Genomic DNA, 16960 nt, shown 5'->3' with positions numbered 1-16960 from the left:
AACCAGCAGACATATGCAGCTCTTACAGGCCGATTTCACTTATAAATATAGAAACCAAAATACTAGCCAAGATATTGGCTAACAGACTCCAGACAGTCATACACACTCTTATCCACCCAGACCAATGTGGCTTCATGCCGCAGAGATCCACACGCATGAATATCCATAGACTGCACGCCGCCATTGAAAAGTCCCCAACGTTACGGGAGTCACTAGCACTCCTCACGATTGACTTCGAAAAAGCCTTCGATTCAGTCCACTGGGAGGCCTTGTGGTGCATCATGGGTAGGATGGGGTTGGGTGAGCAATTCATAGGCTGGGTCAAGTTGCTCTACAATACACCGACAGCCGAGATAAGGGTGAACGGATGGACCTCACGCACCATTAATTTGGGTAAAGGGACCAGGCAGGGGTGTCCCCTCTCGGCGATGCTATTTGCACTGGCAATTGAGCCCCTGGCAATAATGCTGAGAGACTCACAATTGTGGAGGGGGTTCCAATGGACCCGGGACTGGGAGGATAGAGTTTCCCTCTATGCCGATGATCTACTGATCTATATGAGCGACCCACCAGTGTCATACCCCATCGTCACCCAAATATTAAACAGCTATGGAGCATTTAGTGGTCTACGAGTAAACTATAGCAAATCCATTCTATTTCCGATCCAAGGAACTGATGCGACAGCTCTATGCAATTGTCCATACAGAATAGAAACCGAGCAGTTTAAATACCTTGGGGTGCAGCTTACGACGGACCTCAAGCAATATGTATCCCAAAACCTACACCCAATCAGAGATAGATTCGCAAACGACGTGAAACACTGGATGACCCTCCCTCTCACCCTATTAGGAAGGGCAGCAATGTTTAAAATGCTCGCTCTACCCCGATTCGTATATATCCTCCAAAACGCTCCACTGTATGTACCCAAAATAGAATTCCACAAAACAGACGAGATTCTCAGAAAGCTCCTCTGGGGTGGAGGACACCCCCGGATCGCACTAAAAACCCTGCAACGCTCCGTATGGGAAGGAGGTATAGGACTCCCCCACCTACAAACATACTATTGGGCAGCCCAGATGCCAATAATAAATGACATCCTGCATAACAACCCTGAATTACCACACATTAAAGCGGATAGCCAGATGGTTATGGGGCTCTCCCCACTAGAGACCCTCTACCATAGCAAGGTACGCATGATCCCCAACACAATTAGAGCACACAGAACGCAAATATGGCGAGACGCACACAAGCATCTAGGATGGGATGGAAAGCTCACGTTGGCACAGCCCCTATGGCGTAATAGGCGATTACCAGAGCTGGGTAAACTGCCGAAATGGGCGGCCTGGGAGGCAGCTGGGATAACGAGGCTAGCAGACATAATTCAAAACGGAGTGATAATGTCATTCCAGACTCTGAGGGACAAATTCAACCTATCCCCCACAGAACACTTTCATTACAGACAAATGCATCATGCACTTACCACATGTGCGATAGACCTACCGAATATTCCAGATTGCACACCAATTGAGAGGAACATTGTGGTAGAACGTATCGACAGTAAAATAACCTCCATAATGTACAATGCAATAGCCTCTTTCGCCACAACGGAACTTACAGATCTGAAAGCAAAATGGGAAAGAGATGTGGGGCCAATACAACCGGAAGAATGGACCAAAGCACTCATGTACCCAAGGGAAGTCGCCATGTCGGCTAGAATCAGATTGATCCAACTTAAAATCCTACATAGGGTATACTATCCAAGAGAAGCCCTACACCAATGGGGGAGAGCAACTGACCCCAACTGTCTAAGATGCCAACAGGCGAGGGGGTCCTTTTTTCACATCTTGTGGGAGTGCCCACGAATCCAGATCTTCTGGCAGAAATGTTGTGACAGATTGTCAGCGGTCATGGGCCAACGAATACCCATGGACCCCAAACTGCTCTTGCTTGGGATGGATGACGACTTAGATATTTCCCGATTTGAGAGACTCATGTTGGCAACTACCACAGGACTCGTAAAGAGGAATCTGGCCCAACTGTGGGGCTCATCCTTATCCCCACAATACGACCAATGGATAACAGACGTGGACATCTGTGTGCAAATGGAAATGAGAATATACACCACCAGAGGATGCCCAGGGAAAGCACGCAAGATCTGGCAAAAATGGGAAGACACATAGTATGTTGTGAGTTCATGTATAGATTCCATAGAAGTTTGGACTCCCGTGGAGACCCATCTGCATCATGTATAATTTGGATGACCTGCAACTTATTATATGAGGGACTTGATAATTTGACACTTGCAATGTGTATGAAGAGCCGTGCTTAGAGAATGCTTGTATACCCGATCGATTTGAGCGGGTTCTTTGTTCTTGATTTGTATGTTTATGTTTATAAAATGAATAAAACTTGTTATAAAAAAAAAAAAGAAGACCAAAACTGACTACAAACCAGGTTTAAAAGCTTTACAACATACATCTGGAGTGATTCTATAAAATACTTTAGTTGATTTGTTGAAAGAACACACCCACTGCTTTTCACTAACGATTCTGTGATGTTTACCTTTACAGTGAAGTTTCCATCTCATAGAAACATCCTTGCAGTGTATTCACCAAACAATTGAGTCCTAGTTTAGTAATTCTGACCTCTGCTCATCGATCTCCAACTCTCTGCAGGTGAGCCGCTTTCACAAACTGAGATTTGGTGGTTGATCCTCATCTTCTGTAGGTGCTGCCCTCTGAAACAGCCTCCCTGCCTCTCTCCGTCTTGAGCCAGAGCATCTTAAGTTCCGGAAACTTCTCAAGACCTTCCTTTTCTCTTCCTCGGTCTCACTCTCGCTCACCCCTGCTAACCTCCTTTCTTTTCTCTCCACCCTCCTTCCCCTCCCTAACTCCGTTTAGTTTTGCTGATTGGTTGCCTGGTTCACCTCCAGAGCCTACATGTCGCAGGCTCCCCCACCAGTCTTTTGCACTTGCCTCTGGGCCGCTGCATGTAGGCATAACATAAATTTACTAAGACCAGTTAGTTCATCTGTCCCCCCCGATCCTCCCGTCGTCTTTTTTTCACAAACCGTCTTCCCGTCTCACCCTCCTGAGCTTTGTCTCAACTGTTCCACTTCATGCACTTGCACAAGGAGAAATGTCGTCCGGCCTAGTATGCTAGTCTTCAAGGCGTAAAAATGATAATTGTATTCCCAGGTTTCCTTCCCGCTTTGAAGCACTTCACCTGTGAAAAAGCGCTATATAAATTATAAATAAATAAATAATGTATAATCACACATTAGACACACTTTTCTTCGCTTCACTAATCGTTTAGGAAACCCCCTATAGAAACTAAATGGAAAAAAATGGGAAAAAGGAAAGCTCACGAATTTGTAAAACTAAGAATTTGTAAAAACTCCCAGATGCCCGTGGGTTCGGTGTGCTCTATAAAATATCAAATAAATAAATACGCTCACAGTCTAAAAAAAAAAAAAAAGTCAGGAATAAAACACATTGCTTGCAGGAAGTCTTCATGGTTCAGTCTGGGTTCCATTTGGCAATAATTTGCAGACATATCGGACACTGTGTCCAGCAGTCACATTAAAGAAGATTAACTCATTACCAGTTGCACATTTCAGCCAGCTCGGGACGGGTATGCCCAGACCTGGGTCCCAAGCTTCCTGGGCATAGAGATCCAGGCTACTCTTCACTGATCACGGCCAAAGAGTCTGAAACATGTCTGGGGATGCTCGTGGTCTCGTGCAGAAGGGATGTGACCTAGCAGTTTGAGCTGGACTGCCCCTTTTGGGGTGGGCCCAAGCCTTATTTGCACATGCTCTTTCCCCTTTCTGCAATGGTTAGGCAGGCTTAAGAACGATGGTTTGGAGGGTTGCCCAGAGATGTACCAGAAGTTGAGATTAATTCTAAACCTTCCAGCCATCACCTTTTGTTTTGCACTTTTCCTCCAACACTTCACACAGCTGAGAGCCACCTAGCATTGTGGGTTAATTTTAAAAAGTTAAAACTAGCCTTGGAAGAAAACATGTGCATTTAAAGGTCAGGCAGGCATGATGTGACAGTAGCTGAATGCATGATACATTCCTTAACATTAAAGCTACGGAAAGAGGTTATGATACACTGTTTGGAAACAGGCTGGGCAATTAGTCATACGACTTCCGAAATACATCAGTGCAACGTGTATTCTCCCCAATTGGCCTCTGGGGTTTTTCATGGATAACTAGCTGTCTTATTTCACAGGTCAAATCCATGCATGCCAACATAACCCATTCCAGATGCTAAATTAGTCCTGATTTTAACAATGCACTCTGGGACATGTAGGAATGGCTTTATGATAGACCAAAACAAGCGACTATCGTGCTAGACCTGACGACATTTCACTACAGGGCTGGGCTGCTACCTTCGGTGGCGGCAGCTGCTGACTGATTTGCACATGGCTGGTCCCCTTTTGCAATGGCGGAGACGGGCTAAAAAACGGTGGTGTGGAAGGTTGGCCCAGAGCAATTGCCAGTGGTTTAGATTCATTCGAAACCTTCCACCCATCACTTTTGTGGTCAGTTTGTTTCTCCTTGTGAGAGAGGGTATGCCCAGACGTGGGTCCCTTGCTCGCTGCGCCACAGGGAACCAGGCTGCACCTCACTGAGGTGGTCCAACAAGGCCGAAACATGTCTGGGGTTGCCTGGTTTTCTGTGCAGAGGGGACCTGGCCTAGCAGTTCGGGCTGGGCTGCTACCTTCGGTGGCGGCAGCTGCTGACTGATTTGCACATGGCTGGTCCTCTTTTGCAATGGCGCAGACGGGCTAAAAACCGGTGGTGTGGAAGGTTGGCCCAGAGCAATTGCCAGTGGTTTAGATTCATTCGAAACCTTCCACCCATCACTTTTGTGGTCAGGACATTTCAGGTAGTGCTGGAGGGGGAGAAATAAGCAAGTGGGGAGAGGGGGGGGCGACAAACAGCTACTATCGTACTAGGTCAGGTGACATTTCAGATAGCGTAAGTGCAAGAATAAAGTAGAGGGGGAAGAGGGAGATTAAGGGAAAGCTGAGAAATGGTGAGTGTGTGGAAGGGAAGAAAATCAAGCAAGGGGGGGGGGGGGCAAAATACAAAAGGAAGGCAGACAGACATCACAAGCAAACAGGGAGGGGGGACTGTAAAAGGCACAGAAGTTTGCATACACAGCCAGATATGAATTTGTTAGCCAGATGCAAATAACACAGCCAGATTAATTTTATCAAATGCATAATACACAGCCAGATTTGAATTTTTAGCTAGATGCATACAGCACAGCAAGATTTAACGTAGCAACCAAAATCAGATGCAAGCAATAGGAGCAAACATGGAGAAAAGGCAGAGACGGAAACAAAGGAAAACAAGGCTAGAGCTATGTCCAGAATGGAGGAAAATTACCCATAGTTATGGAGGTGAGAATGATATGGCAGTCCAGACTGCTTAGAAGCATGAGGTACCAGCATCAAGGAAGAAATAAAATGTAGTGGAGTAAACAGTCACAGCAGCGGTCTGGTAGCGGACAGGGAGCAGGAAGGGCATCCATTGTGGGCCTTAGTTGCACTGGCCGGCTCTCGTCTCCCGGTTGCTCTTATTGGCTTAACAAGCCAAGTGCAACCAATGGGGGGTGGGAGCTGGGCCAGGCACAAGGCTTCAAGCAGGTAGAAAGGGGCTGCGGCCATGATGAAAGGCCGATGAACAGAGGCAGCAAAGCAAGGTGCCGACTTGAATGGCACAAAGGAAGTCAGAGATGGAAATCAAACTCTGGTGCAAACGGAGGACATCCTCCACGTGCGCAATAACAAACTGCATAATTAAGAGCCCAAATAATGCAGACCGTGATCGCACTGATGGGAGTTTCCAAAAAGGCAGTAGGCATACCCCAGTAAGATGCAGGCAGGGAGAGGCATGATGTAGATGTTACTTATTTGTGACTTCCCCATGTACTTTGGGGTAAATGCTGCATTTTAAATCATGCTAGAGCAGTAACATTAGTCAGAATAACTAGCTCCAAGTGAGGACAATGGCCTACATTCACTGACCAAACTGGACCGGCAAGTCGGCCATTCAGACATTGCCTTAAATGTCAGTCCCAAGTTACTCAGCTGCATCGTCATACGATATTATGGGGAAATATTAGTATTCTATGGGTCTAGATACCCTCTATCAAAGGTCTGCAACCTGAGGCTCTGCAGATGTTTTAGACCACAACACCCATTATTCCTGAGCATCAACTGTGCAAAAACTGGTTCATGGGAGATGTAGTCCAGAGCATCAGGAGAGCCCGGTTGCAGACCCCTGTCTTTCTAGTGAACTACAACTGCAGTTGACTTTGCCAAAAATACAATTGCAAATTATAACAAAGTTACTCACCATAGCGACTACCTTACTCCTAGTCCATAGTCCCCTTTCCTCCATCTCTTTGGGACATTTTGTCCATCTGGACGGGACCAGAACACTTTTGAAGCATGACAAATAACGGTGTCCTTTTATTTTTACATGGGGGCACCGCACGTGACCATAACCCAACCATCCCGAGCTCTGCCCCCCATCATCACCCTTCAGTCCTTTTTCATCGCCCAAGTCAAAGGACCATGGGGACTAGGAGTAAGGTAGTCACTACAGTGACTGTCATACTCCTACGTCCCGTCCCCTTTGCTTCATACTTTTGGGAGATTTCTAAGCACTAACCAAAGAAACTGGAGGATGGAGATTTCCCTTACTGAAATCGGTTCTAAAGAACCGCCTGCTAAAACTGGGCATCAGCCCGGGAGCTCAGGTCAAGACAATAGTGTCTGCAAATAGCTGAATGAAAAGCCCACAATGCAGCCTTGGCTATGGACTCCCAAGGGACATAGTTCTGGAAGGCAACAGCGGCCGCTTTGCAACAGACCAAATGTCCATGAACGCCCTTTAGTGGCTGAAGGCCTTGAATTGTGTAAGCCTCCGATATGCATGAAGCGATCCAGCATGAGATCAACACTTTCGAAGCCGGTTTCCCTTTTGGGTCACCAAAAGTAATAATGTTGTGAAGAACTTCTGTGTTTGCTTGTTCTGTCGACGTAAAACTTCAGAGCTCGTCCGACGTCTAGGTTATGAATAATCCTCTCTGCAGTCGAGACCGGATTCAGAAAGAATACTGGCAAGGATATTGATTGATTTAGGTGGAACTCCGAGACGATTTTTGGAAGGAAAGAAGGATGGGTGCAAAGCACAACCTTACCATTGTGGAAAGCTAGAAACAGATGTTTGACAAAGAGAGCTTGAAGCTCCCTTATTCTTGTCACAGATGTTACCGCAATCAAGTAGGCCACTTTCCAAAAGAGGTATTTGAGCTCGGTAGTGGCCACAGGTTCAAATGGCTTGTGACACAAAGCGTTGAGGACCACGTTCAGATCTCATTTCGGGTGTGGAGGCCTGTCCGGCGGAAAGAGGTAAAGAAGACCTGCAAAGTGCCTCCTGATTATTGGGTTTGCCAGTGAAAAAGAGAAACTGTCTGTAGACAGATAAGCTGCAATGGCTGATAGATATGCTCTGCACGATAAGACATGAATGCCAGAGGCTGCAAGGTCCGATATAAAAGACAAGACCCAGTCAATAGCCTGTCGAGGATCAAACTGTTTAGCTAGACACCAATGACAAAGCCCTTTACGTTTGTACTGAGCCCTCGTAGAAGGCTTACGTGCCACCTGAATTATGCGCCCTATTATCCCCTGAAAGATTAAACTGCGCCAAGGACAGAAACTCAGGTATCAGGCCGCCAAGCGGAAGGATTGTGGAGAGGGGTTCCAAACCTGGTGATTGCTCTGGTGGGGGAGGTTGGAAATCTGCGGCAACCTGATCATGTTGCGTATCGAGGTGCTGCAGTTCCGAAAACCAGAACCTGGCTGGCCACCAAGGAGCTATGAAGAGGAGAGTGCAGTTGGAAGCGCTCCTGATCTTACAGAGCGACGGATGAATCAACGGCAAAGGTGGGAAGGCTTAAGCCTTCATGTTGTCCCAAGGAATCCCAAGGGCATCCCCGAAGGAAGATGCTCCGAGACCGTCCCTGGAAGCATGAAGATGTAGTTTCCGGTTTGTTGCCGTCGCAAAGAAGTCCACCATTGGAGAACCCCATTGCTGGAAAATCTTGGTAAGAACATCGCTGTTCATCTCCCACTCATAACTCACCACAGACTGGCGGCTCAGTGAATCTGCCGCAACATTGACCTGACCGGAATGTGCACGGCCTGTAGCCAGACATTGTGCCAGACTGCCCAATTCCAAATCTGGATAGCTAGATCCACCAGAGGAGGGGGACCTGGTGCCCCCCTGCTTGTTGATTTAGACCATTGATACAGAATTGTCTGTCCAAATTCGTACCACTCTGTTGATGAGGGCTGGAAAGCTTTCAATGCCAGAAAAACTGCCAGGAGTTCTAGGTAAGTGATATGAGACATTCTGTCTTGGGGCATCCACAGATCGTACACCTGGAGGTGATGCAGCGTCACCCCCACACCCTAGGAGGGAGAAGTCTGTTGTAACCATAAACTGTGGGAAGTGCTCCTGGAAGGAGGTTCCGCTAAAAGGTTGCTGGCGGATGACCACCATTGAAGATCCGGCGTCATGGAGAATGGGATCGGAATCATTTTGGAGTCCGGGTCCACGGCCTGGGGCCAGCAGTCCCGAAGAGCAAGCTGGGTGTGTCATCTTCAGTTCCAAGGGGTAGGGCCATCACGCATGAAGCCATCAAGCCCAGGAGTCTCTGGAACCACCAGGCCGACATGTGGGAGGATTGCAGGAAAAGCTGGCACGTGGCCGATAAATCTGCAATTCTGTCCTCCATTAGGGACACTCCGGCACTGACAGTATCCCAACGGAAACATAGAAAAAAAGAAAAGAATAAAATCAGGTCTTGAGCAAATGTCAGACGATTTCCGCCAGTTCACCGACAGCCCCAGTTGGAACAGGAGCTGGAGGAGTGACTGAAGATTGGCCGTTGCAGCCCATGGGCAAGGACTCTGCAGAAGCCAATCGTCCAAATATGGATAGACATGCATTCCTGCAGTCTGAGGAATGCTGCAATGACCATCATCTTCGTAAAGACACGCGGTGCCTAGCTGAGATCAAATGTCACAACACAATACTGGAAGTGTTCCGTTCCCACAAAAAACCAAAGTTATTTACGATGTGTGCCCCAGATCAGGATATGCATGCAAGTGTCCTGAAGATTTACCCAACTGAGCCAATCGCCCTTCCGGAGAGAGGATCTTATCTGTATAGGCGTGATCATCTTGAATTTCTCTTGGAGTAGGAAAAGATTGAAGTTGGAGAGGTCGATGAGTGCGCAGGCCTGCCTGGTTGGGTTTGGGCACTGTAAACAGGCGGAAGTAATATCCCTCCCCTTGCTGTCACAAGGGAACAGGTTCCACTGCTCTGAGGTCTAGAACTTTCTGTACCTCGACTCTGAGGGACGGCGACCCAATCTGCTGAAGAGGAGGGTGAAAGGGTGGGGTTTGAGGGAGAGGCAAGCGAAAGCCTGTTCCGGCGAGAGACAAAACCCATTGGTCTGATGAGATGGTCTGCAAAGCCTCCAGATGGGATGAAATTCGTCCTCCCACCAAAATCTCATGGGACCGATGAAAAACATCATTTGGATGGTTTGTCAGCGGGGGAACCACCTGTTGCTGATGACCGAGAGAATAACAGGACACTTTGCCTTTGTTGCTTGAGACGTGGTCCACCAGAGGAACCTTCTGCACGGCGCTCCTGGAACCTTCTGAAACCCGAGAAGGGCCTTGTCTGGGTCCCCGACCTCTGCGTGCAGGCCGCTTTAGCTGGGTGTTTGGCCGTTTCCGCGCTTGCCTTCGTTTTATTGAGTTCCTCATCGGTGGAGGAGTGGAACAGCTCTTTATCTTCGAATGTAAGATAAAGTATGTTGTCAAAAACTTTGTAGCATTTAACCACGCTTGGCAGGAGAGGTCTACTCCCATAAGGCCCCTGAACAGAAGTGTCTACATGATGGGCTGCGGCCTCCAGCAGGTCCTGAGCCAGCACTCTGGCATCAGATAGGCACTCTTTAAAATCCTCCAACATGTCCGGAGGGATACAGTCCTGAAATTCAGAAAGTTCCTTCCACAGCTTGATATTTGCCGCTGCCAGGATAACTTTGGTATTCGCCTGGCACAGCTGAAGAGCAGAATTGGAAAACGCTTTCTGCCCAATGGCGTCAAGAAGTTTGTCCTCCTTCGACAGGACCCGAGAGGGTAGAGGATGTTGAGGATGGCTTATACTGGAGCGTAGCTGCTGCCACCACCGTTAATGAGGGGAGTAGATCTATAGTCAAGGTTATGTCTTCTGACGAGTGCAGCTTGTAGCAATCATCAATTTTCCCCATTTACGTGCTGCCCGGAATGAGGTTTTTCCCCAGACCTTGCAGGCTTCAGATAGCACATCCTTTTAAAGGAAAAGGCCAGTGCACCTCTGTGTCAAAACAGTTAAGGCTCCTGAAAGTACACCTTCTTGTGAAGCTGGAGGCTCGGGTATCAGAATATCCAACAGCACCATCATATCCAGGACCTGGTCATGAAAGGCTCGGACAGAGTAGGGCGGGCCCTCGCTATCCTGGTCTGTTTGGTCTTCGTCAGCTGTGGCAGGAACAGAAAACCAGTCTGCAGCATGTTGTACCTCAGACCCTCATGGGCATACTTGACTGCACAACAGGCGTCAAGCACAGGTGAAAGTGGAAGCAGTGCAGGAGGGGGGCCCCACCGGAAGAGGAGGGAGAGGCACTACTGAAACCTGCTGAAAGGTTGTAGGAGCAGGTTACGGCTCAAGAGGCATAAAATGAATTTCTTTGAATGGGTCCTTAAAGTATGCCTTCATCGGGTCAGAGTGCATAAGAGCATGGAATTTGCCAAAGAACGTGTCTTCCGAGGAAGGTCTAGGCACAGGAGCGGGTAGAGGCCGCTCTGGAAGGGCATCACACCAGGATTGTAAAAAGGCTGGTTGCCAGGATGGCCCTCCACCACCTGGATCCACATAGACTAAGGGAACGGATGCAGGAGGGAGCAAGACTGTGGCAGCGGAAACAGAGCACCCCAATCCATTGTAGGGCGGAAAGATTCCTATTGTACACATTCCGTGGACAATGTTGCTCGGCCCCAAATATAGGCCCCTCTGCACCAGCTTTTGAGAATGTTGGTGTGAAAGCTTGTCAAAATAACCCCCTCAGACCGTGTGGGCTGAACCACCATTTTGTCAATGCCTAGGCCATGGTCAGCACAGGGGTTTCAGGGGCTTTTTGTGTCAATTTTGGCCTTGTAACCGGGGACCTTGGCAGGGCCAGTACAGGCAGATCTAGAGCGCTTTTGTGCTCCTTTTGATTCTGCAGAAGACTTAGCCCTCAGTAAGGGAACCTCTGCAGGGCCGGTACTTGAAACCTCAGGGCCTTTGCCCTCCTTTGACCACTCAGCAGGATCGTTCGATCACAAGATGGTTTGTGGGAAGGCTTAAGGTCACCCCCTGTAGCCAGAGCCTTCGGAGGAGGCCTTTCGATCTTGCCAGTTTTAATTATAGCCCCTAGTCGGGGATCCTCTAGGATAACCGTGGTGCCTTTAGTCACGGTACAGGAACCCTCAAGACTAGGCTCTGTACATTTAGTTCCAGACTTGGAAACCTCAGGAATAGCCCCGGACAAAACAGCCCGAGAAATGTTGGGCTTAACCTTAGCTCCTAGATGGAGAACCTCTGAAGAATACTGGTCTTGACAGCCCCTTGACAGGGGGCCTCAGAGCAAACTCAGGAATCCAGGTTAGATCCCCTTCGGGACTACTCAGGGAGAACCCTGGTACCAGAGCTACTTGGGCCCCTCCCAGAACCAGAAGACCATGGGAAGGAGTCCTCTGGCCAGGGTTCACTAAAAAGGAAGCAAGTTATCAGACGCTTCCTTTTTTCGTCGATGAACTGCTGTAAATGTGGAGGAGGAATCTGTTTCAACACCTCCTCCTACCCGACGCTGGAGTGCACGGACGGAGAGGGAGTCGCAGCAGAAGTAAGTGCCCCACCGATGTTCCGGGCCCAAGCACTCCAGACAGAGAAAATGGGGACCGCCCTCATGAAACGGCGTTCGTACGAAGAACAGGACATTAATCACAGACGCCCCGGCATAGACAAGTAAATAATACCATGGAACCGGAGCAGGGAGATGAAGAATAAGGGAACAAAAATGTAAATTTCCCTACAATGCAAGTGTGTCTGACCCCGACCGCGCAGAGAAAAGGACTGAAGGGTGATGCGTGGGGCGGAGCTCAGGAAGAAGGGGCTACGGTCACGTGCGGTGGCCCTACGTAAAAATAAAAAGGACACAAAATTTATTTTTGATGCTTCAAATGTGCTCCAGTCCCATCCCGATGGACAGAATGTATGGAGGAAAGGGGACAGGACGTAATAGTATTAGGATTACAGAACGTCCCTTGGTTCAATGAGGTATCTTTGGGTACTGTCCCCCTAAAAGGAACAGCATTACCTTGGTAGCCACTAAAACTATAACCCCTTCCCCACCCCCGCCCATTCAAGCATCTCCCTACCAATCATCTTTATCACAGAATGCTGGCAAAGAACACCTAGTGCACTTCCTAGCCTATGGTTCTGCAACCTTTTGCTCTTCAAATGTTTTGTATTACAACTTCCATCACCCCCTCACCATGGACTATGCTGCCTAGGGCTAATGGGAGTTGTAGTCCAAAACATCAGCAGAGCCAAAGGTTGAACATTTGACCTAGTGCAACCCCACTAAAAAGGATCCACGGGAAGAGTGCATTGTGTGAATATTCACTGGAAAGTTTAGATTTGTACTCCTTGTTGCACAGCATGGCACAGCTTTTCTGACACTTCCCCTTAAGATTCATTACAAGGTACAGGTACAAAACGAGCAGCAAAATCGTCAATCCTGCAAAAACTTGTCTGCTTGTCTCGAGCACCATTAATCTCCAACAACTTTTAACCGGTGGATATCAAAGTCATGTCCAAGCTGATGATAAACACTAGTCACAGGGCAATGTCCAGAGTCATTAATTCTCCACTGTGCACCGCAACACCTTCATGGCAGGCTCTTCCGAGAAACAATTTTCCCTTGCAAATCAGGAAGGGAGTAACGACAATAACAGGCGAAATTAGAACAATGGGCGATCTTTCAGTGGTGCTCTGCGGATTTCCCGGTGTTTCGCTCCTCGGCTCGTCCTGGGGGAACACCAGCACAAAAGCTCAGAGCAGTGGGAAAGAACGATCAGTCAGCGCGTTCTAGACCAGCGAAGGTCGGGCGAAAACTAGCATCCAAGAGGGGCAGAAAACCTCAATGGTAGGAGGTAGTGCACAAAGACCGCTTCAGAGGGATGGGACTAGCAGGGGGGCTCAGCCCTTGCATAGTCCAGATGTCCCCATCACCCCTGCATAAATACCCTGAAGGGAAAAAATAAGAATACTACGTTTGATTTACGCAAGCTATTTTATTAGCAACAAATTATTATTATGACGTGCTTAATACCCAGAGGTTTCTAAGCGTGGACCCGGGGATCGAACCTGTGTTGCTCGGCGTCGTCTTGTTTCCAAAGCGAGCACATTGCCCCTGAGCTATCCGCCCAAGAGTTAATAACTTCTGGTATCAACTGTATTCTGATCAACCTGGCTTGAAAAACTAAATGCTATTTCCAGGCAATCTTTCTTTCACCAAGACACTTCCACTCCCATGGGACCTTTTTTTTTTTCACCGTAACATCCTATTTAACACACTGAAGAAAAAGCTAAAACCTGGAAAAAGGCTTTCACTTTCGTATAGAGAAATAGTTCACTTTAACAGGACACTGAATGCGGCTCACTCCGTTTTGACCAAGTTCCCAATTAAGATGCGTTACTTCTATAGACAACCCCGTTATTTAAATATTACAACATTAAAAGACATTAACCGTACAAAATTAGTTGATTTACATTACTCATAATTAAAGTCACGGTTTTACTTCATCACCAAAACTTCAAAACAGGCAGTGCTACTATCCACTACCACTATGTGCCAACAGCCTTATAGACCTCGGGAGATGTGAAGGTCCTGCCATTCAAATGCCATTATACATAATAATCCTCATTTACTTCAAAAACAAGAAATGTCAACATCGCCATATACTACTAACTCATGTGTACCACTCACCTCGTCACCATCGCCCCGTCTACATGAATGCATCCTAGGGAGAAACAAAAGCAGTATTACACAATATTCATGATTAGTAGAAACGACCATCCTACTCTGCAGCTGTGCTCATTTGTTGCAAGCAAAGTCACACATTCAGTAGTTAAACACACTCAACTTCCTCCATCAGATATCCTACCGGAGTCAGTTGAACCCTGAGAGATCCACACACAAACACGAGACATCTATTCATGCCACTTTCTATCTTTTGAAACAGTCACAGGTGGCCAAGTTCAACAGATAGATACATCCTTAACACACAATATCTGCAAACAAAGGGACAACTGAAAACCAGTTTCCTTAAAATCCCAATAAATAGACCATAAAAATAAAACAAAAATAAACTACGCACAGCAGCGAGGCCTACCTTCCGGAGCGCTGCAGAAAAACTAAACCACAAGCTCGTTTTCACACCGATTCTTCTCCACCTAGACTGGACACATTAGAGACGCCAAACTCAAACTACTTCAATTCGGCTCTTTAAAAACACACAGATATTTGCCGCCTGATAATATAAAAATGACCCACCACAGGTGACTGCGCAGCGGACGCTAGGTGAGCAGTTGCAGTCCGAATGGAAATTAGCAGCTAGATCTGCGGGACGGCGTCAGGACCTTACAACCTTTCCAGTTGAAAGGGGTTTCGAGCCTCAGGGACCCTCTTTCCCTCAAACAACTGCAACGATGTTTCCAGTTAGCTGTCTTAGAACACCTCAAAAATGAGGTCTGGTGTTCCGGCCACAGGGAACACTGCCTCCACCCGGAGAAGTGGAGAGTTGCCTCGATGCATGATGTGACCAGCTGACAAAAAAAATCAGGCTGCCCATTCAGTAGAGCAGGGGATAGAGGGGTACTTTGGGGAGGCTCCCCTATGAATGAAGTGGGCATTTAGGGCTTCAGCCCTCAACCCTCTTCGTTCTGTTGTGTGAAAGACAAACAGGACGCTGGGGAATGCGCACCCTTACACACGCCACTGCATTTCTTGGTTTAGGCTTCACGCTCGGGAGTAGCGTTATTCACCAAGCCACATTCATATCATTATGGAGTGATTAATCAAATAAGTGAAAATGCTGTGAAGTAGGGGAAAAGAAACCGGATCCATTTCCACAAGAAGTCTACCCATTCTTTATTGATTGCGCAATTCTACAAGTGCATCAAGGATGCATAATTTACCCCCCCCAACCGCCCCCAGAAAACGTATATATCATTTTTCCACTGCTCCTTTGCTTTTAAACTACCCGACATAAATGTATTGCAATTGCTGACGTAGGGAGGTAGCGTTTCCCAGTTTGAAGTAAGGAGGCCCCCAGACATCTTGACATGCCATCCTACACATTTTCAGCCAGCCCTGGCGGTCATGACCTATAGAGAAACGCGGAAAGGAGTCCAAGACTGGGGATAGGGCTATGGTGACAGGGAGAACGCATGAAGGAGCCAAAGACTGGGGCTAGGGCTATGGTGACAGGGAGAACGCAGGAAGGAGCCAAAGACTGGGCTAGGGCTATGGTGACAGGGAGAACGCAGGAAGGAGCCAAAGACTGGGCTAGGGCGACACAGCAAATGCAGGAAGGAGCCAAAGACTGGGGCCTGGGCTATGGTGACGGGGAGAATGCATGAAGGAACCAATGACTGGGGCTAGGGATAAGCTGATGCGGCGAATACAGGAAGGAGCCAAAGACTGGGGATAGGGCTATGGTGACAGGGAGAATGCAGGAAGGAGCCAAAGACTGGGGATAGGGCTATGGTGACAGGGAGAATGCAGGAAGGAGCAAAGACTGGGGCTAGGGCTACAGTGACACGGAGAATGCAGGAAGGAGCCAAGGACTGAGGCTAGGGTTACAGTGATGGGGAGAATGCATGACAGAGCCAAAGACTGGGGCTAGCGCTATGGTGACAGGGCGAATACAGGAAGGAGCCAAAGACTGGGGCTGCGGTGACAGGGAGACTACAGGAAGAAGCAAAAGACTGGGGCTAGGGCTACGGTGATGGGGAGAATGCAGGAAGGACCCAAAGACTGGGACTAGGCATAAAATGACTGGGAGAACAAAAGAAGGTGTCCACGACTGGGGTTATGGCTATGGTGATGGAGAGCATGCAGGAAGGAGCTCAATACTGGGACTAGGACTATGGCGACAGGGAGCATGCATGAAGGCGCCAAAGACTGGGGGTACATGGGGTGAACAGAACACTACATAGACCATACAGCTTATAGCGATTTTGCGATCCCGCAATGGACAACAGAAAGGGCACATCTTGGTTATACACAAACGGCCATTTTGTTTACATAACGTTGCCCAGGGCAACGACACGAACCGCGAGTTTCAGACGCTGTTCGGAGTTGATCGAGCAAGACGTAGCTCAGAACGCTCCAGGTAAGCCATACCTTTGCACAAAGCGACGCGAAGTAAGATCGCGTATAGATCAATAACAGCTAATTACTCGGAGGAGATAACACATTTGTTGTCCCCACACTAGGCAGTGCTTCATAGAGAAACACCACACGCGGACAGCACGCGTGGGTTGCATACTGACACACAGGTTAGTGAAATGTTTAACTAGCCACAGGTATTCTCACACAATATAGTACGACAATCAACACTCTGGCACAATAAGCACACGCCGCCTAACTTTACCTCTAAGCACCATAGTCACCAAAAAGGCTTAATCAGCAATTCTAGTACGCAGTTGATTAGTCCCATTAACTATTTGAATTATATAGCAATATCATTATCTGTGCAA

At 47.9% G+C, this 16960-nt stretch overlaps 1 protein-coding gene across 3 annotated transcripts in view; it reads right to left on the bottom strand.

Moving 5' to 3' along the window:
- Positions 1 to 16960, bottom strand: part of DAAM1 (dishevelled associated activator of morphogenesis 1) — an 896952-nt gene that overhangs the window by 556745 nt on the left and 323247 nt on the right. For 2 of the 3 annotated variants that reach the window (XM_069638889.1, XM_069638892.1), the window contains exon 2: positions 14184 to 14217. The exons of the other annotated variant lie outside the window; for it this stretch is intronic. The gene's annotated coding sequence lies outside the window, so the exon portion shown is untranslated. The remainder of the gene's footprint in view (positions 1 to 14183; positions 14218 to 16960) is intronic. 3 annotated transcript variants of the gene reach the window in all.

The sequence above is a fragment of the Ambystoma mexicanum genome, chromosome 14 (genome assembly GCF_040938575.1).
Source record: "Ambystoma mexicanum isolate Mex_15411 chromosome 14, UKY_AmexF1_1, whole genome shotgun sequence".
Taxonomy (NCBI): Eukaryota; Metazoa; Chordata; class Amphibia; order Caudata; family Ambystomatidae; genus Ambystoma; species Ambystoma mexicanum.
Note: the sequence above shows the minus strand (reverse complement) of the source record. Positions and strands in the feature narration are given on the sequence as shown.